Source organism: Oncorhynchus clarkii, chromosome 31, assembly GCF_045791955.1.
Source record: "Oncorhynchus clarkii lewisi isolate Uvic-CL-2024 chromosome 31, UVic_Ocla_1.0, whole genome shotgun sequence".
NCBI lineage: Eukaryota > Metazoa > Chordata > Actinopteri > Salmoniformes > Salmonidae > Oncorhynchus > Oncorhynchus clarkii.
The window spans coordinates 39,314,599-39,342,115 of NC_092177.1; the positions used below are offsets into that span (position 1 = coordinate 39,314,599).

General features: G+C 43.9%; 1 pseudogene; it reads right to left on the minus strand.

Annotated features, from left to right (window-relative positions):
• Positions 1-1,338: 1,338 nt before the first annotated feature.
• On the minus strand, positions 1,339-27,517 carry LOC139390908 (BBSome complex member BBS7-like; annotated as a pseudogene).

Here is a 27,517-nt window from a genome sequence, read left to right on the forward strand (position 1 = left end):
AGAAAAATAATAATATTTAATCAATTTTAGAATAAGGGGGTCTTAATACTTTCCGAAGGCACTGTACAATCACGCGCCAAGCCGGCTGAGAGAGTACCAAACTAGGAGGCCAATGGCAACCTAAGCACATCCAGGTTCTACCGGCTCCAAAAAGGCGTTACAAAAGCCACCTTTCCCCCCCCCCAAATACTTACCCTAGAAACCTGAGCTGTCAGAGCCCCATATAGGAAACCAGAATCTGCTGGAACTTGGCTATGCGCACTAACACTGCAGCCCAAGTCCATAGACCCCAAGGTTCCAAGAACAACAATTGCAAGCCTGAAATTTCAGAACTTGTACAAGGAATCACATGTCCAAAACAAAACATCTGTCGTGACTTGGTAAAGCGCACACGCGGGATGTATAGCATCGGACCAGAGTCGATGAACCACAGCAGCCTGAGGTTAAAACCCACAGGAAACCTGCAGTAAATGTGTATTTGTGCGGTGCCATGGCAGCCCAAGGCTCAAACCCACAGGGAGGATTCTCCTGGCATCCGCAAAACTCAGATTCGTCCTTCGAATTGCCAGAAGGTGAAGCATGATTCATCACTCCAGAGAACGCCTTTCCACTCCTCCAGAGTCTAATGGCGGCGAACTTTACACCACTTCAGCCGACGCTTGGCATTGCGCATGGTGATTTTAGGCTTGTGTGCGGCTGCTCGGCCATGAAAAAAAATTTCATGAAGCTTCCGATGAACAGTTCTTGTGCTGAAGTTGCTTCCAGAGGCAGTGTGGAACTCCGTAGTGAGTGTTGCAACCGAGGACAGACTATTTTTACACCCTACGCGCTTCAACACTCGGTGGTCACATTCTGTGCACTTGTGTGGCCTACCACTTTGCGGCTGAGCCGTTGTAGATCCTAAACGTTTCCACTTCACAATAACAGCACTTACAATTGACCGGGGCAGCTCTAGCAGGGCTGAAATGTTATGAACCGTTGGAAAGGTGGCATACTATGACGCTGCCACTTTGAAAGTCACTGAGCTCTTCAGTAAGGCCAATCTACTGCCAATGTTTGTCAATGGAGATTGCATGGCTGTGTGCTCAATTTTATACACATGTCAGCAACAGTTAAGGCTGAAATAGCCAAATCCACTAATTTGAAGGAGTGTCCACATGCTTTTGTATATTTGGTGTACCTTCCCCAAACCTGGAGGTACTGATGCAGGGGATAAAACGGCATCAAAGGCGTATTCACCACCAATGGTTTAGTCTCCTCAGCCGGATCCAAAGTCGTGGCTTCAGGCTGAACCGGATTGATGTCATCCGATTCACACACTGAAAACCGGAATGAGCCTCACTGGGTTGGGATGACACCCTTATCAACTTCGACCACTTTCCTCTCAGTCAGCCTGACTCCCAATGGAGTTGAACCCAGCTGGAGACAATAGTCACACGAACAGGCTCGAGCCAAGGCTTCCTGAGCGTGTTTCCACTCCATACAACAGGACAGCACTCAAGAGTATCTTTCATTTTCATTGTGAAACCACATGCCCTAGGGTACGGTAGGAGGTTCGAACTCGGCTGGTTAGCCTTTTTGAACGTACTCTTACAATTGGCAAGGAAGCACTGGCTACACAAGCAGAGCAGAAAGTAGTTCGCTTTTAGCAAACACAAAAACCGATACCAAGACCCAAAACTCGCAACACATATGGGGAAGAATATTCTCTGCTCACTAACAGACACCTACAGTGCCTTGCGAAAGTATTCGGCCCCCTTGAACTTTGCGACCTTTTGCCACATTTCAGGCTTCAAACATAAAGATATAAAACTGTATTTTTTTGTGAAGAATCAACAACAAGTGGGACACAATCATGAAGTGGAATGACATGTATTGGATATTTCAAACTTTTTTAACAAATCAAAAACTGAAAAATTGGGCGTGCAAAATTATTCAGCCCCCTTAAGTTAATACTTTGTAGCGCCACCTTTTGCTGCGATTACAGCTGTAAGTCACTTGGGGTATGTCTCTATCAGTTTTGCACATCGAGAGACTGACATTTTTTTCCATTCCTCCTTGCAAAACAGCTCGAGCTCAGTGAGGTTGGATGGAGAGCATTTGTGAACAGCAGTTTTCAGTTCTTTCCACAGATTCTCGATTGGATTCAGGTCTGGACTTTGACTTGGCCATTCTAACACCTGGATATGTTTATTTTTGAACCATTCCATTGTAGATTTTGCTTTATGTTTTGGATCATTGCCTTGTTGGAAGACAAATCTCCGCCCCAGTCTCAGGTCTTTTGCAGACTCCATCAGGTTTTCTTCCAGAATGGTCCTGTATTTGGCTCCATCCATCTTCCCATCAATTTTAACCATCTTCCCTGTCCCTGCTGAAGAAAAGCAGGCCCAAACCATGATGCTGCCACCACCATGTTTGACAGTGGGGATGGTGTGTTCTGGGTGATGAGCTGTGTCGCTTTTACGCCAAACATAACGTTTTGCATTGTTGCCAAAAAGTTCAATTTTGGTTTCATCTGACCAGAGCACCTTCTTCCACATGTTTGGTGTGTCTCCCAGGTGGCTTGTGGCAAACTTTAAACAACACTTTTTATGGATATCTTTAAGAAATGGTTTTCTTCTTGCCACTCTTCCATAAAGGCCAGATTTGTGCAATATGCGACTGATTGTTGTCCTATGGACAGAGTCTCCCACCTCAGCTGTAGATCTCTGCAGTTCATCCAGATTGATCATGGGCCTCTTGGCTGCATCTCTGATCAGTCTTCTCCTTGTATGAGCTGAAAGTTTAAAGGGACGGCCAGGTCTTGGTAGATTTGCAGTGGTCTGATACTCCTTCCATTTCAATATTATTGCTTGCACAGTGCTCCTTGGGATGTTTAAAGCTTGGGAAATCTTTTTGTATCCAAATCCGGCTTTAAACTTCTTCACAACAGTTTTTCAGTTTTGATTTGTTAAAAAAGTTTGAAATATCCAATAAATGTCGTTCCACTTCATGATTGTGTCCCACTTGTTGTTGATTCTTCACAAAAAAATACAGTTTTATATCTTTATGTTTGAAGCCTGAAATGTGGCAAAAGGTTGCAAAGTTCAAGGGGGCCGAATACTTTCGCAAGGCACTGTAGGTCGGAGGCGAATCTCTGAGCCTTTGTGTGCTTGTATATTGCGTGAAACGTTCTTCCTTCAGGCGAGCTGAAGAGCAAAGATTTTAGAAAATGGATGACAGGCCCGGTATTATAGCCAGTAAGGCAGGGCTTCGAAGGGCAGGCTCGGCATACGTTGGACGTTATTTTAGTTTCCTTCAGGTGAATAGGATTGGGCGTTGACTCCCCATGGTATGTTATACCGAGTGACCGACTAAAATGGAACCTAGCATTACAATCCATTACATAAAAATCCACAAGTCGTCATAGCCGTATCAATAGCAGATCTCTCTCATGCAAAGAAACGTTCAAACCTCCCTTTCGGGTTCAATACACAACATAAAAAATACAGAGTTGAGGCAATTACTTTCACCTGTAGCAGCAGATTGCCAAAGGCCGTCTGCACTTCCAGGGTGAGGCTGTAGCTGGCGTCATCCTGACACAGGGTGAACTTGTCGTTGACGCTGAACATGTGCATGGCAGAGATGGCCGTACTGGACTGGGAGGTCTGCTGGTACTTCACACTGCCCTGAAGGACCTTCATCTGCAGTTGGTCTAGCTCTGCCCTGAGGGTGACATGTGCTGTGTGTTCATACTGGGGAAAATAACAACAACAACAACAGACAGTAGGCAGGTTTCTATTGACCAAGGTTATTTGACAAAAGCAATGTTGCAACAAAAAAACATTGCGACTTGTGATGTAAACGGCAGGTATAGGAGTCATTTTCTAAAGATCAACTACATTTTTATCCTTTTGACGGGTGGATTTGTCTTTTGTCTAACATTCTTTATTGCGACAAATGATGTTGGAAACTGTTTTTTGAATAAATTATGATTGCCGAATACTTTTGAAGGTACGTGAATTCATTAATAACTATAAGGTTTTAATGTCTATGGCTCCACATTTAATTCTAAATGCCTACTGATTGCAAGTATATTTTTTAAAACTATAAAAACAATGTTTCTTTGCAGGACAAGGATTGTCCTGACATTCAAGAATGCTTGAACTTCTTCGCCTTATTCTTCTGATTGGCTGGCAAGTTTCACCATCCAATTATTTTAGATCGACAGAAGTGCAAGTTTCACCATGGTACGGCCCATGGCAATACGTTGGCACACGATAATTATTGCGTTCTATCCATGCTGGCTTTCGCAGGCTAACTGAGACATGAAACAGATAGGTGGGCAGGCATACAGGCTGTCACCAATTTATTAATGTGCAATTTGCCTAAATGGGTGATGGAAACACTTCAACCACTACTGTTTTATTCAACACTGTAGATTTTTGCAGAATCGCTTTTCTTGTGTGACGTCATTACGTACAGCGTTTTTTTATCGACATAAACGCACTCTATGACGGTGCCACGTTGAAAGTCACAGAGTTCTTCATTACGGGCCATTCTACTGCCTATGTTTGTCTATGGAGATTCCATGTCTGTGTTCTCGATTTTATACACCTGTTAGCAACGGGTGTGCATGAAATCCTGTCATTTGAAGGGGTCTCCACATACTTATGTGTATATATAGCGTAGCTACTATCTGTCCTCATAATTAAGTTAGCTACCTCTAATGTTTGCAAAATACAGGACTCCCATCTTTGTTTTGTGCTAAACTACCACTTTGGCTGTTGAATTAGCCTCGCCAACACTAAGTTTTGCTTACAAAGTTCCATTGATATCTTTTGGCAAATGCAGGTTTGCAACTTTCCACAAGTGTACCTGAGAGCTGACACTTTGTTCTGGGTCCCCCGACCTCATTTTGACTTCCTCTCCAGGGCCTACCTCTGCCTGTTGGGGCTCTGTAGTTAGCCCTGTCACCCACCCTGGACACATACATATTGTTATTTCAAGTCGCTCCCAACGTTGACATCACTTGTTTTTCTCTCTACTGGTTATTATTTTTGTACAGCTTGTGCACAAAACCCTCTCTTTTCTCTCGTTGATAGTTCACCTGTATACGTGGCTGTCAGAACCTCGTCATAAGACTCCTTCCCAACACAGCCACCATGAATAGAGGTGACCCTCTCCGACAACACAAAGACATGGATTACGCTTTCAACTTTAGGATAGAAAGTTTGTTATTTCTCAGACTTCCACAACAAAAATAAAAATTCCTATCAACCTTGAATGGCAATAAAGTGTTTATTTTTTCCCTGAATTTCAAATGATATGCACAGTGCCAGTAGGGTATATAGTGTCCAATCAAAAACGCATATTTTGACCAATGGGTGAAATAGTATGTTAATTATGTAGATACTCTTCTAAGAAAATAAATCAATGTTCCAAACCATATCTCTATCATAATCTGTTCAAAATTTATTGGGGTTTTTACATTTGTAGGATGGCCAGATTTAAGGGCCTTGTGGACGATAACTATACAAAAATACTAATGCTCTAATTCAAGGAAAACGATCATGAGAGCTATCATTTGGATCACTTTCAGAGCTATTTTTTTCCCTGTCCCTCAGATTATAAAACATTGGGCATGTTTCCTGTGCCGGTCCTAGCTGTTCTGTCGCCCTAGTCGCGACAAAAAGACGTCAATGATTGGTTCAGATTTGGTCCAGACTTGATTTCAACATCCAGGGACATCAAGTTTTGGTCTGATCCAGGCCAAATCTGAATAAACCGTAGACGTCTATGTTTGTGCCAAATCAAGGCTGGCACGGACCGAACCAAATCTGAACCAAACATAGACGTCTATGCACCAAAAAAAACAGATGTCCAGTCACCTATTCCTCTTTGATTTAGAAGATAATGTTGCACAAACAACATGCTGATTTAGGTCCACAATATCACTGGAATAATCAGGCTGTATTGCTCATTAGGTTTGCACTGACTCAGTTTATTTATTAGCTAGCTAGCTAGCGATTAACATTACTGGCTAACAAGATTTAGGCTCAACTTGCTAAGAAAAGACAAACTTTCTGTTTGCCGATGTAAGAAACACAAACGAATAGTGTAATTATAGAACACTAGTAGATTTATATTAAGAAGCAAAGTGAAAACAGCATCATTGTCATCAACATTGTTGCATGCACTGCATTGACCATGCAGACTGAATGCACGCGTCTCCTGGTCGAGGAAACACAAATGTGCTCGGAAAACGGCATGGAGAGAGAGCTGAGAGAGATGACTGAAGTAGCGAAGTAAACTATAAAAATGGATGTTACACACGGCGTATCACATTAACAACCAAACATTCAAATACTGTTCTAGAAGGTAAAGTAAAAACCCAAACCGGTCCATGCATCAATTCCAGAATATCATAAAATACGGTATACCACCCAGCCCTAATGACAATTTTTAGAATATGTTAAATATTAGTCAATTCTTGCATTCTATCCATGCTGGCTTTGATGGGCCACCTGAGACATGAAACAGATAGATGGAAAGGCATACAGGCTCTTGCCCAATTTATTAATGCACAATTGGCTAAATCGGTAATGGAATGTTGTTGGTGTGACGTCATTTCATCCAGCTGTTTTTATCGACACAAGATAGTTAAATGGAAAGGCACCGCAGTTGGCAATTGTCGCATATATTTTATATACGAATGTTTTAAATGTCGACAAAAAAAATCACAGGACAAGTTAAAGGAAAAATAGCTACCGACAACCAATCAAAAACGCGTTCTATTGAAGTGTTCTTGGTTCTAGGTGTCTGCTCGGAGAGGAGAAGGCAGAGTGCATGATAAACTTGCCTGAATAACTGGGCATCAGTGGGGGCTGCTGAGGGGAGGACGGCTCATAATAATGGCTGTAACGGAGTGAATGGAATAGCCTCAAACACATGGAAACCATGTGTGATGTATTTGATATTGTTCCACATATACTGATCAGCCATTACCCCGAGTCCGTCCTCCCTAATTAAGGTGCCACCATCCTCCTGTGCTGGGCATGTGTGAGCAAATTGGTGGCTACATTAATTATAGGACGACTTGGGTAAATGGTGATCCACGACAAACAGCGCATATCAGTATGAGAAGGCCATATCTGTTCATGCCAATATAGCCTGACAGAAAACACTATGACTGGCCCGCTAATGTGCCTTTCTGTACCTTGTAAACTGTAGAGAAAAAGACCCATTACTGATCCAAATGGTTGCCTAACGAGGCCTAGGCTAGATTATTATTATTTCAGAGTGAAACATGCATTCAAAAAGCAGGGCTTTTTAGCAGTTATTGAAATGACATATTCACTGCATTTAACAACCTAGACTAGAAGTCTTTACAAGGTTGAAAAAAATCATGAAATGCATTATTGCATTGTGTTGTTATAGCCTAGGTATGCTAATTTGCATGTCCCTTAAAAGCTTAAACAATTAGGGAGATTGTCGAGCTGCGCATCTGTGGAGACTGGGAGCCCAGCCCGGGGAGCACACAGTAGGCTAGCCTATCCTAGGCTACTTCTCATTTCCTAATCTGATTAAAAAAACATCTTTCACTATAAATTCTTTGGGTATAGCGTGCATTCGGGAAATACTTTTTCCACATTTTGTTACGTTACAGCCTTATTCTAAAATTGCTTAAATAAAATATTTTCCCTCATCTATCTACACACAATACCCAATAATGACAAAGTGAAAACAGGTTAGAAATGTTTGCAAATCTATAAAAAAAAAAACTGAAATACCTTATTTACATAAGTGTTCAGACACTTTGCTATGAGACTCGAAATTGAGCTCAGGTGCATCCTGTTTCCATTGATCATCCTTGAGATGTTTCTACAACTTGATTAGAGTCCACCTGTGGACATGATTTGGAATGGCACATACCTGTCTATATAAGGTCCCACAGTTGACAAGGCATGTCAGAGCAAAAACCAAGCCATGAGGTTGAAGGAATTGTCCGTAGAGCTCCGAGAGGATTGTGTCAAGGCACAGATCTGGTGAAGGGTACCAAAAAAACAGTCATCCATCATTCTTAAATGGAATAAGTTTGGAACCACCAAGACTCTTCCTAGAGCTGGCCGCCCGGCCATGCTGCAGCACTTCACCAATCAGGCCTTTATGATAGAGTGGCCAGACGGAATCAACTCCTCAGTAAAAGGCACATGACAGCCCACTTGGAGTTTGCCAAAAGGCACCTGAAGGACTCTCTGACCATGAGAAACAAGATTCTCTAGTCTGATGAAACCGAGATTGACCTCTTTGGCCTGAATGCCAAGCGTCACGTCTGGAGGAAACCTGGCACCATCCCTACGGTGAAGCATGGTGGTGGCAGCATCATGCTGTGGGGATGTTTTTCAGCAGCAGGGCCTGGGAGACTAGTCAGGATTGAGGGAAAGATGAACGGAGGAAAGTACAGAGAGATCCTTGATGAAAACCTGTCCCAGAGTACTCAGGACCTCAGACTGGGGCGAAGGTTCACATTCCAATAGGACAACAACCTTAAGCCAAGACAATGCAGGAGTGGCTTCGGAACAGGTCTCTGAATGTCCTTGCGTGGCCCAGCCAGAGCCCGGACTTGAACCCGATCAAACATCTCTGGAGAGACCTAAAAATAGCTGTGCAGCGACGCTCCCCATCCAACCTAACAGAACTTGAGAGGATCTGCAGAGAAGAACGGGAGTAACTCCCCAAATACAGTTGTGCCATGCTTGTAGTGTCATACCCAAGACTTGAGGCTGTCATCGCTGCCAAAGGTGCTTCAACAATGTACTGAGTAAAGGGTCTGAATACTTATGTAAATGTACCATTATTATAAATATATAAATTAGCAAAAAATTCTAAAACCCTGTTTTTGCTTTGTCATTATCGGATATTGTGTGTAGATTGATGAGGGGAAATATATATTTAATCCATTTCGGAATAAGGCTAGTCTAGTTTTGATCTACATTTGGAGTTGTCAACTAACGTAAATTCAACATGAATTCAACTAAACATTTCACCATGTCATTGAATTTAGGTTAAAAGTTGGATTTTAAAAAATGAAATGCCCTTACATTGATGACTTTCTGCTAATCCAATCAGTTTTTACATTGATTCAATGTCATCACAGACATTTTTGGGGTGAAGTAGGCAAGCATTTCCTTTCTTTTTTTGGCATCAGAACTGCCAAAATTTTATTTGAAACATAGTTTTTTTATTTAACAGAATAAATTACACATTCTGTTAACATTGGACTCCAGAGTGATATGTTCTTGTAATTTGTACTCTATGTAATTTCAGATTTTAGTTTACTGTGTCACAAAGTAGGTTGATGCAGTGAATTAGTCAAATAGTATTTTTAAGGGTAGCTTTAGTGTAGTTTAACTTCTTCCAGTGTGAAGTCATTTGTACCTTGGTAAACTACACTGCTCAAAAAAATAAAGGAAACACTTGAACAACACAATGTAACTCCAAGTCAATCACACTTCTGTGAAATCAAACTATCCACTTAGGAAGCAACACTGATTGACAATAAATTTCACATGCTGTTTTTTCACATGCTCTTGTGGCAATTAGCAAGACACCCCCAATAAAGGAGTGGTTCTGCAGGTGGTGACCACAGACCACTTCTCAGTTCCTATGCTTCCTGGCTGATGTTTTGGTCACTTTTGAATGCTGGCGGTGCTTTCACTCTAGTGGTAGCATGAGACGGAGTCTACAACCCACACAAGTGGCTCAGGTAGTGCAGCTCATCCAGGATGGCACATCAATGCGAGCTGTGGCAAGAAGGTTTGCTGTGTCTGTCAGCGTAGTATCCAGAGCATGGAGGCACTACCAGGAGACAGGCCAGTACATCAGGAGATGTGGAGGAGGCCATAGGAGGGCAACAACCCAGCAGCAGGACCGCTACCTCCGCCTTTGTGCAAGGAGGAGCAGGAGGAGCACTGCCAGAGCCCTGCAAAATTACCTCCAGCAGGCCACAAATGTGCATGTGTCTGCTCAAACGGTCAGAAACAGACTCCATGAGGGGGGTATGAGGGCCCGACGTCCACAGGTGGGGGTTGTGCTTACAGCCCAACACCGTGCAGGACGTTTGGCATTTGCCAGAGAACACCAAGATTGGCAAATTCGCCACTGGCGCCCTGTGATCTTCACAGATGAAAGCAGGTTCACACTGAGCACATGTGACAGACGTAACAGAGTCTGGAGACGCCGTGGAGAACGTTCTGCTGCCTGCAACATCCTCCAGCATGACCCGTTCGGCGGTGGGTCAGTCATGGTGTGGGGTGGCATTTCTTTGGGGGGGCCGTACAGCCCTCTATGTGCTCGCCAGAGGTAGCCTGACTGCCATTAGGTACCGAGATGAGATCCTCAGACCCCTTGTGAGACCACATGCTGGTGCGGTTGGCCCTGGGTTCCTCCTAATGCAAGACAATGCTAGACCTCATGTGGCTGGAGTGTGTCAGCAGTTCCTGCAAGAGGAAGGCATTGATGCTATGGACTGGCCCGCCCGTTCCCCAGACCTGAATCCAATTGAGCACATCTGGGACATCATGTCTCGCTCCATCCACCAACGCCACATTGCACCACAGACTGTCCAGGAGTTGGCGGATGCTTTAGTCCAGATATGGGAGGAGATCCCTCAGGAGACCATCCGCCACCTCATCAGGAGCATGCCCAGGTGTTGTAGGGAGGTCATACAGGCACGTGGAGGCCACACACACTACTGAGCCTCATTTTGACTTGTTTTAAGGACATTACATCAAAGTTGGATCAGCCTGTAGTGTGGTTTTCCACTTTAATTTTGAGTGTGACTCCAAATCCAGACCTCCATGGGTTGATAAATTTGATTTCCGTTGATAATTTTTGTGTGATTTTGTTGTCAGCACATTCAACTATGTAAAGAAAAAAGTATTTAATAAGAATATTTCATTCATTCAGATCTAGGATGTGTTATTTTAGTGTTCCCTTTATTTTTTTGAGCAGTGTATATTTTCGGAGTAGCTTACCCACCACTGATGGTTGTGTAACAACGTGAAAATATAGAGTTTCCATCAACCTCGCGAGCAATGTAGATATCAGAGAACGCCGCAGTTCGCGGGTGGAGTAGTGGGTGAAACCATTCACTTCAGGAAAAGGGGTGATATAAATAGTTTCCTTTCATTATGTGTTACTGAATTTATACAAATATTTGCTGCCATTGTATTAAGGTTGGTAATACGAGAGGTCTTTGGATTTACCATTTTTGTATTATTTTCTTTGAAAGAACAACTAGTGGGTTTTGAGTGCTTCTCCCCTATTTAGGAAGTTGGTCTGCCTGCTCCTCAGTCTGAGAGAAGGTTCCTGTCTCCTTCATCTGTTTTTAAAAACTGCTTAAAACTGTATAACACAATAGTGTTTTTGGAAAACTGGTTCATATATCCTAAAGTCAATAGCGAATGGGGCTATGTATATATTTATTTTGCCGTTAATGTATTGAAGACCTATTTCAGCAAGTTAACCAAGTTTTTGCTGACTTAGCTAACGTTAGCCATGTTAACAACGAGCTAATGTTAAGGGTTGCATCAATCGAATCTGGTATCAGGATAAATATGACACTGAGTCACTGATTGTATACTATGTACTTTTTATTAGCTAAGCAATAAGTGGTAAATGCAATTTTCGTATATACGGGTTCGCTGTAACACCACGCAGGGCAGTACAGAGAACTGACTTGTTCCTGACAAAGATATTATAATATACTCTGACAGAAGTAGTTCCTGCTTCCGAGCCGGCCTGTCATAAAGTAGAGACTGGGCGTAGTTTAAACTCACCCAGCCTATCGTTGATTGTTGGCGCACGAGCTGGTCCCAGCCCCCTAGGCGATTCAGCGGTCAGTCGTTGTAGTTGTGTAGAATATCTATGCGCTCATACACTCGATACAGTTATCACACACCTGGCTCCTGTTATCTAACAAAAAAACGTTTGTTCCCTACACTACGTTCTGTATGTGTCCCTCGCAACTCATTGCACAGTTCCTGTTTTTTTTATGTTATTCTGTATTTTTCCATCAGGAGAAAGGCCCATGGCCCTGAAACTGTTAACAATGTCTCAAGTCAGCTATGTTGCATAACACATACATACACCCACACAAGCCAACAGCAGAAAATATTCAATCACATATGATATGGTAACGGGCTATAGTGCATAACACAGAACCTCACAATAACTAGCACCGTTGGTCACTGCACTACAATGTTACACTAGCTATTGACAGCAGGTGATTTTCTAGCAGGTGACTTATTGAAATATTAAGTGAGTGATTATTTTCTTACTACCTTAAAATGTTTATATAAAAGAGGGTTATAATTGTGCTCTGTATTTATGGATTAATATCACTTCACATTGAGGGCATGTGTTGCTCCTATCTAAAAGATATCTTGTGTCCTGCCTAACCAGTGAACGTGTGGCTGTGACCGTCCTGTCAATGCGTAATCACTGTATGATATATTTTACTGCACGTGTGCTTTTCTGTATTTTTGTTATTTTCTAAACACAACGCATGTATACCATACGATCACTTTGTGGATTGAGTCTGAGAGAGATATTCTGAGAGCAGTGAACGTGTGGCTGTGACCGTCCTGTCAATGCATGTCATCACTTTTTGATATATTTTACTGCAGATAAAAAACGAGTCAAGCTGAAGTGTGGGTGTCCGTGTGCCTTTCCTCTGGTGGGCTAGTGAAGTTGGTTACAGTTGGACGCCCAAGGATATAAGATATAGGATGACGAATTTAAAAAATGGTGGCCTCACATGCTCAAAGCACAACGACAACTCGTCGGAGCTGTCAATGGCATAGACCTCCACTGTCCCATCGTCCCTGGCAACCAGGTGTGAGGATGTCTTTCACATCGTCACCCAGGATATCAAAACGTGTCAATTCCACAAAACACCTATTGTCAACAACCACAGAAAAAGAAAAGAGGAATAAGCTGAATGAATGGAATAACGCTAGCTACAGTGGGGCAAAAAAAGTAGTTAGTCAGCCACCAATTGTGCAAGTTCTCCCACTTAAAAAGATGAGAGAGGGCTGTAATTTTCATCATAGGCACACTTCAACTATGACAGACAAAATGAGAAGAAAAAAATCCAGAAAATCACATTGTAGAATTTTTGGTGGAAAATACTTTTTTTCTCATTTTTTTTCTCTCATTTTGTCTGTCATAGTTGAAGTTTTTTTTGCCCCACTGTGTATGAATGAATGATAACCAACATAGTAAATCAATGTCAATAACATTATTTTAACATAAGATGACAATACGTGTGCTAATTGCATTTAAGTGCATAGATACTCTTCAGTCTCTGGCAAATAAAACATACACTAGCTAGTAAGGCTTCTTTAACAGTCTCGTACCTCCTTTCGTTTTGTCATTATCAATCTCCCATTTAGAAGAGGAATAGGAATCAGTTATCCTAATCAGTCCCAGTTTGCTATCCACAGTTCCATAGAGAATGTCTTCGCCATTAGTCCCTAAAGCAGACTGGTGTGGTAAATGTTGACCAGTTTGATATACAGTGCCTTCAGAAAGTATTCACACCACTTGACTTTTTGCACATTTTGTTGTGTTACAAGGTGGGATTAATCTCAGTGGTGTAAAGTACTTAAAATATTTGTACTTAAAGTACTACTTAAATAGTTTTTTGGGGTATCTGTACTTCACTATTTATATTTTTGACAACTTTTACTTTACTACATTTACTACATTTTCCAAAACAAAGTACATTTTGAATGCTTAGCAGGACAGAAAAATTGTCAAATTTACACACTTATCAAGAGAACACGTGGTCATCCCTACTGCCTCTGGTCTGGTGGACTCACTAAACACAAAAGCATATTTTGTAAATAATGTCTGAGTGTTGGAGTGTGTCCCTGGTTATCCATATATTTTAAAAACAAGAAAATGGTGCCATCAGCTTTGCTTAATATGAAGAATTTTAAACGATTTATACTTCTTCTTTTGATACTTAATTATATGTAAAAACCAAATACTTTTTGACGATTATTATTGTATTATTTTACTGGCTAACATTCACTTTTACTTGAGTAACTTTCTATTAAGGTATCTGTACTTTTACTCAAGTATGAAAATCGGGTACTTCTCCCACCACTGATTAAAATGGATTTAATTGTCTTTTTTTTCCGTCAACGATCTACACAAAATACTCTAAGGGTGGGTTGCACCAACATGGTTTCAATTAATCTAGGATTAGAATTAATCAGAGATGTGTTGCACCACTTTATTGTAAATCTGGATCAGAAAATGTAAACAACGATTAGTGACATGTTACACCAATATATGAGGTAAGTAGCTATCCTACTTGACAAATGAGGCCACAAAGTTGCTGTTCCTTGATAAAATAATACAAATGTAAAGTTAGAACTACTGCAACTCCATCGTGAACGATACTAGACAGATATCTAATTCGTTATCAAACGTTGGCTACTGTACAGTCATGGCCAAAAGTTTTGAGAATGACACAAATATTCATTTTCACAAAGTCTGCTGCCTCAGTTTGTATGATGGCAATTTGCATATACTCTAGAATGTTATGAAGAGTGGTCAGATGAATTGTAATTAATTACAAAGTCCCTCTTTGCTATTCAAATGAACTGAATCCCACAAAAACATTTCCACTGCATGTCAGCCCTGCCACAAAAGGACCAGCTGACATCATGTCAGTGATTCTCTCATTAACACAGGTGTGAGTGTTGACGAGGACAAGGCTGGAGATCACTCTGTCATGCTAATTGTGTTACGGTGCGTGAATGAGGACCCAAAAGCGAATCAACTTAAACAGAGCTTCTTTAATTACCAAACATAGGTAGGCTCAGATGGACCGGCAGATTCCGACAGGACAGGACAAGGTTACAGCAAACATGACGACAGTCTGGTTCAGGCATGAATGACACAAACAAACAAGAATCCGACAAGGACAGGAGCAGAAACAGAGAGAGATATAGGGACCTAATCAGAGGGAAAAAAGGGAACAGGTGGGGAACGGGGTGAATGGGTAGTTAGAGGAGACAAGGGACAGCTGGGGGAAAGCGGGGGAGAAAAGGTAACCTAACACGACCAGCAGAGGGAGACAGGGTGAAGGGAAAGGACAGAGACAAGACAACATGACAGTACCCCCCCACTCACCGAGCGCCTCCTGGCGCACTCGAGGAGGAAACCTGGCGGCAACGGAGGAAATCATCAATCAGCGCACGGTCCAGCACGTCCCGAGAGGGAACCCAACTCCTCTCCTCAGGACCGTACCCCTCCCAGTCAACTAGGTACTGATGACCACGGCCCCGAGGACGCATGTCCAAGATTTTACGGACCCTGTAGATAGGTGCGCCCTCGACAAGGATGGGGGGGGGGGGGGGGGAAGACGAGCGGGGGCGCGAAGAACGGGCTTAACACAGGAGACATGGAAGACCGGGTGGACGCGACGAAGATATCGCGGAAGAAGAAGTCGCACTGCGACAGGATTAATGACCTGAGAGATACGGAATGGACCAATGAACCGCGGGGTCAACTTGCGAGAAGCCGTCTTAAGGGGAAGGTTCTGAGTGGAGAGCCAAACTCTCTGACCGCGACAATATCTAGGGCTCTTAGTTCTACGCTTATTAGCAGCTCTCACAGTCTGCGCCCTATAACGGCAAAGTGCAGACCTGACCCTCTTCCAGGTGCGCTCGCAACGTTGGACAAAAGCCTGAGCGGAGGGGACGCTGGACTCGGCGAACTGAGATGAGAACAACGGAGGCTGGTACCCGAGGCTACTCTGAAAAGGAGATAGCCCGGTCGCAGACGAAGGAAGCGAGTTGTGGGCGTATTCTGCCCAGGGGAGCTGTTCTGACCAAGACGCAGGGTTGCGAAAAGAAAGACTGCGTAAGATGCGACCAATAGTCTGATTGGCCCGTTCTGCTTGACCGTTAGACTGGGGGTGAAAGCCGGAAGAGAGACTGACGGAAGCCCCAATCAAACGGCAAAACTCCCTCCAAAATTGAGACGTGAATTGCGGACCTCTGTCCGAAACGACGTCTGACGGAAGGCCATGAATTCTGAAAACATTCTCGATGATGATTTGTGCCGTCTCTTTAGCAGAAGGAAGCTTAGCAAGGGGAATGAAATGAGCCGCCTTAGAGAACCTATCGACAACCGTAAGAATAACAGTCTTCCCCGCTGACGAAGGCAGTCCGGTGACAAAATCTAAGGCGATGTGAGACCACGGTCGAGAGGGAATAGGAAGCGGCCTGAGACGGCCGGCAGGAGGAGAGTTACCGGACTTAGTCTGCGCGCAGACCGAACAAGCAGCCACGAAACGACGCGTGTCATGCTCCCGGGTGGGCCACCAGAAACGCTGGCGAATGGAAGCAAGCGTACCCCGAACGCCAGGGTGGCCGGCTAACTTGGCAGAGTGAGCCCACTGAAGAACGGCCAGACGAGTAGGAACGGGAACGAAAAGAAGGTTCCTAGGACAAGCGCGCGGCGACGGAGTTTGAGTGAGTGCTTGCTTTACCTGCCTCTCAATTCCCCAGACAGTCAACCCGACAACACGCCCCTCAGGGAGAATCCCCTCGGGGTCAGTGGAGGCTACTGAAGAACTGAAGAGACGAGACAAAGCATCAGGCTTGGTGTTCTTAGAGCCCGGACGATAAGAAATCACGAACTCGAAACGAGCGAAAAACAGCGCCCAACGCGCCTGACGTGCATTAAGTCGTTTGGCAGAACGGATGTACTCAAGGTTCCTATGGTCAGTCCAAACGACAAAAGGAACGGTCGCCCCCTCCAACCACTGTCGCCATTCGCCTAGGGCTAACCGGATGGCGAGCAGTTCGCGGTTACCCACATCATAGTTACGTTCCGACGGCGACAGGCGATGAGAAAAATACGCGCATGGGTGGACCTTGTCGTCAGAGAGGGAGCGCTGAGAAAGGATGGCTCCCACTCCCACCTCTGACGCGTCAACCTCGACAACGAACTGTCTAGAGACGTCAGGTGTAACAAGGATAGGAGCGGATGTAAAACGATTCTTGAGGAGATCAAAAGCTCCCTGGGCGGAAACGGACCACTTAAAGCACGTCTTGACAGAAGTAAGGGCTGTGAGAGGAGCTGCCACCTGACCGAAATTACGGATGAAACGACGATAGAAGTTCGCGAAGCCGAGAAAGCGCTGCAGCTCGACGCGTGACTTAGGGACGGGCCAATCAATGACAGCTTGGACCTTAGCGGGATCCATCTTAATGCCTTCAGCGGAAATAACAGAACCGAGAAATGTGACGGAGGAGGCATGAAAAGTGCACTTCTCAGCCTTCACAAAAAGACAATTCTCTAAAAGGCGCTGGAGGACACGTCGAACGTGCTGAACATGAATCTGGAGTGACGGTGAAAAAATCAGGATATCGTCAAGGTAAACGAAAACAAAGATGTTCAGCATGTCTCTCAGGACATCATTGACTAATGCCTGAAAGACAGCTGGAGCGTTAGCGAGGCCGAAAGGAAGAACCCGGTATTCAAAGTGCCCTAACGGAGTGTTAAACGCCGTCTTCCACTCGTCCCCCTCCCTGATGCGCACGAGATGGTAAGCGTTACGAAGGTCCAACTTAGTGAAAAACCTGGCTCCCTGCAGGATCTCGAAGGCTGAAGACATAAGAGGAAGCGGATAACGATTCTTCACTGTTATGTCATTCAGCCCTCGATAATCTATGCAGGGGCGCAGAGACCCGTCCTTCTTCTTGACAAAAAAAAACCCCGCTCCGGCGGGAGAGGAGGAGGGGACTATGGTACCGGCGTCAAGAGCTACAGACAAATAATCTTCGAGAGCCTTACGTTCGGGAGCCGACAGAGAGTATAGTCTACCCCGGGGGGGGGTGGTTCCCGGAAGGAGATCAATACTACAATCATACGACCGGTGTGGAGGAAGAGAGGTGGCCCTGGACCGACTGAACACCGTGCGCAGATCGTGATATTCCTCCGGCACCCCTGTCAAATCACCAGGCTCCTCCTGTGAAGAAGAGACAGAGGAAACAGGAGGGATAGCAGACATTAAACATTTCACATGACAAGAGACGTTCCAGGAGAGGATAGAATTACTAGACCAATTAATGGAAGGATTATGACAAACTAGCCAGGGATGGCCCAAAACAACAGGTGTAAAAGGTGAACGAAAAATTAAAAAAGAAATGGTTTCACTATGATTACCAGAAACAGTGAGGGTTAAAGGTAGCGTCTCACGCTGAATCCTGGGGAGAGGACTACCATCCAGGGCGAACAAGGCCGTGGGCTCCTTTAACTGTCTGAGAGGAATGTCATGTTCCCGAGCCCAGGTCTCGTCCATAAAACAGCCCTCCGCCCCAGAGTCTATTAAGGCACTGCAGGAAGCTGACGAACCGGTCCAGCGTAGATGGACCGACAAGGTAGTGCAGGATCTTGAAGGAGAGACAGGAGTAGTAGCGCTCACCAGTAGCCCTCCGCTTACTGATGAGCTCTGGCTTTTACTGGACATGAAGTGACAAAATGACCAGCAGAACCGCAATAGAGACAGAGGCGGTTGGTGATTCTCCGTTCCCTCTCCTTAGTCGAGATGCGGATACCTCCCAGCTGCATAGGCTCAGCACCCGAGCCGGCAGAGGAAGATGGTAGTGATGCGGAGAGGGGGGCAACGGAGAACGCCAGCTCCTTTCCACGAGCTCGGTGACGAAGATCAACCCGTCGCTCAATGCGAATAGCGAGTTCAATCAAGGAATCCACGCTGGAAGGAACCTCCCGGGAGAGAATCTCATCCTTTACCTCTGCGCGGAGACCCTCCAGAAAACGAGCGAGCAAGGCCGGCTCGTTCCAGCCACTGGAGGCAGCAAGAGTGCGAAACTCAATAGAGTAGTCTGTTATGGATCGATTACCTTGACATAGGGAAGACAGGGCCCTGGAAGCCTCCTCCCCAAAAACAGATCGATCAAAAACCCGTATCATCTCCTCCTTAAAGTCCTGATACTGGTTAGTACACTCAGCCCTTGCCTCCCAGATTGCCGTGCCCCACTCACGAGCCCGTCCAGTAAGGAGAGATATGACGTAGGCGACACGAGCAGTGCTCCTGGAGTAAGTGTTGGGCTGGAGAGAAAACACAATATCACACTGGGTGAGGAACGAGCGGCATTCAGTGGGCTCCCCAGAGTAACACGGCGGGTTATTGATTCTGGGCTCCGGAGATTCGAAAGCCCTGGAAGTGGCCGGTGGATCGAGGCGGAGATGGTGAACCTGTTCTGTGAGGTTGGAGACTTGGGTGGCCAGGGTCTCAACGGCATGTCGAGCAGCAGACAATTCCTGCTCGTGTCTGCCTAGCATCGCTCCCTGGATCTCGACGGCTGAGTGGAGAGGATCCGAAGTCGCTGGGTCCATTCTTGGTCGGATTCTTCTGTTACGGTGCGTGAATGAGGACCCAAAAGCGAATCAACTTAAACAGAGCTTCTTTAATTACCAAACATAGGTAGGCTCAGATGGACCGGCAGATTCCGACAGGACAGGACAAGGTTACAGCAAACATGACGACAGTCTGGTTCAGGCATGAATGACACAAACAAACAAGAATCCGACAAGGACAGGAGCAGAAACAGAGAGAGATATAGGGACCTAATCAGAGGGAAAAAAGGGAACAGGTGGGGAACGGGGTGAATGGGTAGTTAGAGGAGACAAGGGACAGCTGGGGGAAAGCGGGGGAGAAAAGGTAACCTAACACGACCAGCAGAGGGAGACAGGGTGAAGGGAAAGGACAGAGACAAGACAACATGACAAATTGAGTTTGAATAACAGACTGGAAGCTTCAAAAGGAGGGTGGTGCTTGGAATCATTGTTCTTCCTCTGTCAATCATGGTTAACTACAAGGAAACAAGTGCCGTCATCATTGCTTTGCACAAAAAGGGCTTCACAGGCAAGGATATTGCTGCCAGTAAGATTGCACCTAAATCAACCATTTATCGGATCAACATGAACTTCAAGGAGAGCAGTTCAATTGTTGTGAAGAAGGCTTCAGGGCGCCCAAGAAAGTCCAGCAAGCGCCAGGACCATCTCCTAAACTTGATTCAGCTGCCGGATTGGGGCACCACCAGTACAGAGCTTGCTCAGGAATGGCAGTAGGCAGGTGTGAGTGCATCTGCACGCACCGTGAGGCAAAGACTTTTGGAGGATGGCCTGGTGTCAACAAGGGCAGCAAAGAAGCCACTTTTCTCCAGGAAAAAACATCAGGGACAGACTGATATTCTGCAAAAGGTACAGGGATTGGACTGCTAAGGACTGGGGTAAAGTCATTTTCTCTGATGAATCCCCTTTCCGATTGTTTGGGGTATCCGGAAAAAAGCTTGTCCGGAGAAGATAAGGTGAGCGCTACCATCAGTCCTGTGTCATGCCAATAGTAAAGCATCCTGAGACCATTCATGTGTGGGGTTGCTTCTCAGCCAAGGGAGTGGGCTCACTCACAATTCTGCCTAAGAACACAGCCATGAATAAAAAATGGTACCAACACATCCTCCGAGTGCAACTTTTCCCAACCATCCAGGAACAGTTTGGTGACGAACAATAATTATGTGTCTTTCTCAAAACTTTTGGCCACGACTGTAGATAACTAGTTTATAAACAAAGCTAGTTAGCATAAAATGTCATATATTATTGTCATTACTTATTTAGGCATTTATTATTTGTCAGCTAGCCACCTTGACACGTCATGCCACGACTCCCACCGAAGGTGGCTCCCCTGCCTGCTCGGGCGGTGCTCGGCGGTCGTCGTCGTCGGTCTACTAGCCACCACCGATCCCTTTTTCCTTTTCTATTTGTTTAGTCTTATTAGTTGCACCTGTTCCTTTTGTGTTTCTTGATTTTTGGTCTATTTAAGCCTGTTAGGCCCGCCTAGGGTTGTGCGGGATTATTTTGTGTTCTCTGTCGATGTGTTTTCGTTCTCTGGATTGTTTGCCCAGTGTTTTGGGTTGGTCAGTGTTTGGCGTGACCGTTTTTCCGGATAATTAAATTATTTACGAATCATTGAACCCTCTGCTCTCTGCGCCTGACTCCTACCTTCCACTCATAGTCATCCATGACACGTCAAAGAAGTTCAAATTTCTCCGCTTATGAAAAAAAAACTATTGTCGGAGCTGATGGAGGAATTTAGTAACGTACTGGAGGACAAAAAGACAGACAACGCGACTGTCAAAAAGAAGGAAGACACCTGGGCGATTTAATGGTTCGACACGGATTAAAGAAAAGTGGGACCCAAATCAGATGAAAGTGCTCGAAAAACGTAAAAGTGAAAGCCAAAAAGGATGCGGCGGGGGCTATTTCAGACCAGAGGGGGGCCTCCTTCCAAGGGAATTGATTCTCTCTCCCAGAAGATATGCGAGATGATTCACCAGCAGTTTTCCCCTCTCCTTAACCCCTATGATGACGACGGACAACTCGAACCACCAATATTTAGTAAGTATAAATAACTGGTAAATATCAATGACTATAATGCACGTTAAAACGAATGTTAATGCTACTTCACAATGTTACTATTATCAGGCCCGTTACAGCATGTCACATATCATAATTTGTACCAAGGCTGGGCATATAGGGCCCAATTCAATTGTTGTAGCTGACACACTGTGCCATGGAGAAACAGCAGTGCCTGGATTTTGCATGCCAGCAGCAAAAACACCGGACAGGCCAAACAAAAAGCCCCAGAACTGACATGAACCAAGCTCATATTGATGTTTTGTAGCTGGAGAGAGAGAATTCTACTGCAGATTGAGGTCCTGAATTTACAAAAAGAGCTATTGCAAATTCAGAAACCCCTTCAGGGAAACAAATGCCCACTGTGTAAAGAATATTTTTATTTATTTAAGGAATCATTTTTTTAAACAATTATTTATTAAAACAATGCTTTCCCAAGTGATTTGGTATCCTCCAGTCTTGTCTCCACTCTTGTGTTCTGGTACTTCCAGTTCCACCCTGTATGGTATTGAGAATAACAAAGTCTAAATTATACATTTGAATACAGATAACCTAATTAGGAATTGTACGTGTAGATCAAAATATAATATTGCTTTTTACATGTTACCAATGTTACATTTGACACACCTTAGGCTGCTAAATGGTTCTCAATCAAGGTTCTCGCAGCATTCCTATTTGCATTGGCAGCATGTTGCACCTGGCCATCTTCATTCCTCTCAGGTAGGTCCTCCTCAGCTTCCTCAGGTAGCTTGTCTCTTGCCTAAGTTATACAGAACCGCCACTGCAATGATGATTGTCAGTGTAGTGTCCATCTTTGTGCGGAGCCCCTCCTTTAGGCAGGGGAATATTTTTTCCCCCACACTTGCCAGGATATGAGTGTCACGACTTCCGCCAAAGTTGGTACCTCTCTTTGTTCGGGAGGCAGTCGTCATCACCGGCTTTCTAGCTGCCACCGATCTACGTTTCTTTTTCCATTTGTTTTGTTTTGATTGTACACACCTGGTTCCCATTACGTTATAATTTATTCCCTATTTAACCCTCTAGTTCCCATATGGTTTTGTGCGTGTATGTTTTTTGTTTAGTGTTCAAGACTTCTGTGAGCTGGTGTGTTTTCCCTGCGTGTCACGTTCTGACCTTAGTTCCTTTGTTTTAGTTTGGTCAGGGCGTGAGTTGGGGTGGGTAGTGTATGTATTTTTTTCTGTGCTGTGTTTATGTGTTTGGCCTGGTATGTTTCTCAATCAGAGGCAGGTGTCGTTCGTTGTCTCTGATTGAGAATCATACTTAGGTAGCCTTTTCCCACCTGTATTTTGTGGGTGATTATTTTCTATTTAGTTTTTTCTGCACCTTACAGGACTGTTTCGTTTTTTTCGTTTATTCACGTTGTTGTCTGTATGTCAGTGTACCACGTTGCACATTGGTCCGAAATGTCATACTCCTCGTCAGAGGAGGATGAAGAATTCCATTACACTGCGTTGACATTTGGTTGTTTCTTTTCGAGTAAAGTACGTCTTTTACTCAGTTCTATGTCCTGCGCCTGACTCCGTCCTAACCGCTGCACATTGACACTTGACAATGAGAGGTGTTGTATTCTCTCTTAAGGTGTCTGGGGATTTAAAAGGGGAGTTATAAGGTACCCAGGACAGGCATATCCATTGTCACCTAGTAGGTGGCCTTCATATGCCCCCCTTTCCAGCATTACACCCAGATGACTATTGTCAAAGACTTTGCTGTCATGGGTGGATCCTGGTCATCTAGCTACGATGTTGGTGAGCTGACCTTTGTCATCACAGACAGCCTGCACGTTGATGAAGCAGTAACCTTTCCGATTACGGAATAGTTCTCCATTCTCACCACCAGGGTTGGGAATAGGAACGTGTGTCCAGTCTATTGCTCCTAGTACACTTGGGAATCTACCTCTCCTGTAAAATCCAGATGTTTCCTCCATAGGATCGAACATTATGTACTGATTCTTCAGACAGGCAATAGCACTGGACACTCGGACTACAATCCTGCAGACAGTTGACTTGTGGAGTCTAAAAATCTGGAAACATCCAGTTGCGTAGAACCGGACCAGCAGCTGAAGTAGTTGGGGTACAGCCACATTCCTATCACTCCCATGCTTAATGGTTGGTGCAACCTTTCTTTCCAGTTGCATTACAGAGTATTTGGAGAAGTGGTATCTTATCATTATCAAAAACTCAACAGGATTCAACCTGTCTCTAATTATTCTCTGAGGAACTCTGTCGTTTTGGTCTCTACACGGTAGATATGCTGCCATTTTACCAGTTAAACCACCAAGTGGTAGTTTTGAATTGACCTCCAATCTAAGTTTGTATTGCTTCTTTTTGAAATGATTGATTAACAGGATTAAAATTAACCTAGGTTTAAAGTGAAACTAGGTTAAACATTTGGTGCAACAAGATGAATAGATGAACCTTGATTTAACCCAGTTTAAGAGTTAATCCATGTTGGTGCAACCCACCCTAACATTTGTAATGAAAACTAAAATACTATTATTTTTATTTATTTTATTTTACCTTTATTTAACTAGGCAAGTCAGTTAAGAACAAATTCTTATTTTCAATGACGGCCTAGGTTAACTGCCTGTTCAGGTTAACTGCCTGTTCAGGGGCAGAACGACAGATTTGTACCTTGTCAGCTCGGGGGTTTGAACTTGCAACCTTCCGGTCTAACCACTAGGCTACCCTGCCGCCTAGATTAAGTGTTCAACCCCCTGAGTCAAAACCCCCTTCAACCCCCTGAGTCAAAACATGTTAAAATCACTTTTGGCAGCTGTAAGTCTTTCTGGGTAAATATCTAAGAGATTTGCATACCTGGATTGTACAATATTTGCACATTATTATTTTTTAAATTCTTCAAGCTTTGTCAAGTTGGTAGGGGATCATTACTAGACAGCCATTTTCATGTCTTGCCATTGTCACGAACCGGCTCAAAGTTCATAACAAAAGGGAGACAATGTGGAGACAAGGAATAACAAAATATATTTTTTAAATAAAGTAAACTAAGTACAATGTGTGTGTAATCAGTAATCAGTAGTGTAAGTGAGTGTTTTGCATGCATAAATGTGATAATGCGGGGTGTTGAAAGGTGCCAAAGCAAACAACCAAAAAGGCCACACCCAAAAAATCTATAAAGGTGCCTGCATGGAGAGAGTCTGCCCAATGAATGGGGAAGAGGTGCATTTATCCTGGGACACACCTGAGCCCAGGCGTGTCCCATTTCGCTGACGACCCTCCCAGCTCCGCCCACCGACATCCTATTAAGGAAAACGAGAACAAAGAGAAAGGATTCGGCAGACAGAGTGGGAGGGTCATCACACCATACATTCTCAAGCCGATACGTCAAAACTGTAACTCGGCCACTCAGCAACATTCTGTATTGTCTTGGGAAGCTCCAGTGCATATTTGGCCTTGTGTTTTAGGTTATTGTCCTGCTGAAAGGTGAATTTGTCTCCCAGTGTCTGTTGGAAAGAGGACTAAACTAGCTTTTCCTCTTGGAGTTTTCCTGTGCTTAGCACTATTCCGTTTAATTTTATCCTAAAAAACTCCCTGGTCCTTGCCGATGACAAGCTTACCCATAACATCATGAAACCGCCACCATGCTTGAAAACATGACGAGTGGTACTCAGTTATGTTGGATTTGCCCCAAACATAACACTTTGTATTTAAGACAAAGTGGATTTCTTTGACATGTTTTACTGTTTTACTTTTATTTGCCTTATTGCAAACAGGATGCATGTTTTTGAATATTTTTATTCTGTACAGGCTTCCTTCTTTTCACTGTGTCATTTAGGTTAGTATTGTGCAGTAACTACAATGCTGTTGATGTATCCTCAGTTTTCAGTTATCGCAGTTATTGCAGCCAACTCTCTAACTGTTTTAAAGTCACTTTTGGCCTCGTGGTGAAATCCCTGAGCCGTTTCCTTCCTCTCCGGCATCTGAGTTATAGGAAGAACGCCTGTATCTCTATAGAGACTGGGTGTATTGATACACCATCCAAAGTGTAATTAATAACTTCACCATGCCCAAAATATTCCATGTCTGCTTTTTAAATGTTTTACCAATCTACCAATAGCTGCCCTACTTTGCGAAGCATTGGAAAACCTCCCTGGTCTTTGTGGTTGAATCTGTGTTTGAAATACATTACTCGCCTGAGGGACCTTACAGATGTGTGGGGTATGTGTGGGGTACAGAGATGAGGTAGTCATTCAAAAATCATGTTAAACACTATTGCACACAACGTGAGTCCATTTAACTTATTACGTGACTCGTTCAGCACATTTTTAATCATGAACTTATTTAGGCTTGCCATAACAAAGGGGTTGAATACTTATTGACTCAAGACATTTTAGCTTTTCATTTCTAGTCATTTCTAAAAACAGAAATCCCTGTGACATTACGGGGTTTTGTGTGTAAGCCAGGGACAAAAAAATGTAATGAATTTTAAATTCAGGCTGTAACCAACAAAATGTGGAAAATGTCAAGGGGTGTGAATACTTTCTGAATGCACTGTAAGTACAGGGATGTGTGAAATTGACATTTGAGTTCAGTATAAGAGTTTTGTACTTGCCTCCATCTCTATTGTACAGCTCCAAAACTGAGGGAGGACCAGGGACTTCAATATCATACAATAGCTCAGATCCCTATGGGCAAGAAACAACAAACTCTTTGAAGTACTAATTTCCATTCACCCATTAGAAAACAAGCATTGGATTGTATGGAAATGGGATTAAATGATAGACCGTGTGGTAAAATCTTTACCTGCAACACTCTTGAGAACTGTCTTGACATGCCAACACATGGACAATGTGGCCCAAGTTCTCAGCAGACAAACACACAATGTCATTGATTTTGTCTCCGGACAGGTCCTGGTCTTGGTGCATTGCATTCACAGTAGTGGTTGTAGATGTAACTCGCACATACAAAAAGGTCTGCATCTGAAACGTGCCTGCAAAACACATTGTAGGCATTAAAAAAACAGCCACAGTTCCCCTTATTTATACACCAATTTAAAAAAAAAATGCTCCAAGTCTCTTTCACAATAAAAGGTAGCCTTATACTCTCACCATACTCTCCAGTCCCGTTCATCACTGTTAACGAACATGTGTAGAGGGCCTGGAACCGAGGCAAGGTAACCTATGTCAAATCGAAAAGTTAAAAAAATGACATGGCATTAATGCTTTCTGTAAGGTTGGCCTCAAAGGACAGGAACTGTTTGCCTTTATTGGTGTATCCCTTCACTTCTGAGCCAGCACACACAAAGATCTTCTGCAGGGTTTCAAGAGCCTCATCAAGATAACCACAATCAACATTCATAGATTGAAACCTTATTTATTTATTACACAATGGAAACTTGTATTTTTGAGGACATGGTACCCATCCCACCGAACAGCACAGGGTCAGCTGCAGAGCAGTTTCTCTGGAGCAGGTTAGGCTAAGTGCCTTGTACAGGAGGACAACGGCAGTAGGCATTCATATGAAGCCCCTGAGAAGTGGTTGTATTCTGATAGCCTCTGTGCCAGTCTGGTTCTGCTTTAGCCAACAATGATGAATGAGTTGGCTAAAAACAGAATGGCGCCCAGGCTAGTATTTCAATGAGGTTGAATATGTAAGACCCCATACACACCACAGCTTCTCCTTTTTTCCTCCCAAAACAAGTTCTCACACCATCATGATCAGCAACCGGTAACACGCTAAATTAAATTTGTAACTGAATACTTGGGGCATTGTTCAGAGACAGATTTCAAAAGCATATTCCAAACCAATGACAAGGTATGTTTATGGGTCACCTCTAATAATGCACATTAACGTTACAGTACCATTTGGGGGCATCTTGGTTTTCTGAGAAGCCACACCAAGCTGTGACGATGAATGTTACAGCCAGGGTAAATCAGCATCACAATTCATCGACAGTTACTAAAGACTAAGTTGGCACAGTAAAAAAAAATCTGTCCTTTTTCCAGTCAGGCTACTATTTACCTAGCCAT